The 1,234-nt window shown below is 27.7% G+C and overlaps 2 protein-coding genes across 2 annotated transcripts in view; one reads left to right on the top strand and one right to left on the bottom strand.

Moving 5' to 3' along the window:
- LOC106878991 (histone deacetylase 2) overlaps positions 1-1,234 on the bottom strand; it is a 219,318-nt gene that overhangs the window by 117,311 nt on the left and 100,773 nt on the right. The gene's annotated exons all lie outside the window — the stretch shown is intronic.
- LOC106877330 (vitellogenin) overlaps positions 1-1,234 on the top strand; it is a 65,116-nt gene that overhangs the window by 62,987 nt on the left and 895 nt on the right.

Genomic DNA, 1,234 nt, shown 5'->3' with positions numbered 1-1,234 from the left:
ATTTAAAAGAGTTCCAACTCTGTCTGTTTTTAATGTTTTATTTATATTCTTGTAAAATTAATGTGGGATATAGAATATGGAATATATAATATATAATATAAAAATAAATGGTAAAATGAAATGAAGTATTGAATGTCTTATTGAATATATGAAATATTGAGTATTCAGTATAGAGAATTAAATATATAAAGGCTAATACCTAGTGGCATTCATCAAGGCCTTCGTCTGACAGACTGTAACAGACTGGCTGGTTTTTTTGCCTTTTATACCTATTCCTTTGGACAGCAGCAGTAGGTGTTTGGCTATTTTTAGAAATGATGCCAAGTTTATTTTTAGAAATGATGACATTTGAGAGATTTTTTTGTGTTTTAGTTATAGGGATAAGATTTTTAAACCCCAGGTAAGATATATATATATGATGACTATTTTGGTATGTATGTGCAGCCATCTGTGTATGTGCATCTGAGCACAAATATATGTACTCATGTAATTATGTTTTTGTATCCATGTATACCTGCATATGGTAATGTATACATGCATAAGCATGTATATTGGAGTTTTTTTGACTAGTTATGTGGTTTTATATACTTTTTGTAGGGTTTTTTTTATGTGCCTTATATTTTTATATTTTTATTTTTTATTTTTACTCTTATTTTATATTTGTATCAAAATTTGGCAAAATTCATGTATTGCTATATAAATTTAAGTTTAAAAAATTCCTTATTGCTATATAAATTTAAGTTTTAAAAAATTCCTTATTGCTATATAAATTTAAGTTTAAAAACATTCCTTTTACTAGCATCCACTTATTGCACTTGGTATAACACTAGTGTAACAATAATTGTGTACCCTCCCAGCAGTATATTGGATAGATGTTAATCCCTTGTTTATAAAAAGAGCACTAACTGTATTCAGCTGAATAGACGTCAGTGATTGGTTGAAATTACAGAAATACGACAACTTTAACATGAAATAACTTATTAAGAACTAATTTTTGTTAAGAAGGCTAAGAGAAAAAGATGTTTTATATGACACATTCTACCAGTATCCTAAGTTTGAAAGTGTTTCGTTAAGAAAACAAGTGTTGCCCGTCAAACCAAAAAGATCCGAAATTAATACCAATATTTCCCAAAATATATAACACAACGTTATCAAGCCGATCCAAATTTGCTTGAATGAACATATGAAATATTTTTAGTACACGAACGCACACATACATACATATATATCTATC

Source organism: Octopus bimaculoides, chromosome 28 (genome assembly GCF_001194135.2).
Source record: "Octopus bimaculoides isolate UCB-OBI-ISO-001 chromosome 28, ASM119413v2, whole genome shotgun sequence".
Taxonomy (NCBI): Eukaryota; Metazoa; Mollusca; class Cephalopoda; order Octopoda; family Octopodidae; genus Octopus; species Octopus bimaculoides.
This window is presented reverse-complemented; position numbering and strand designations above follow the sequence as displayed.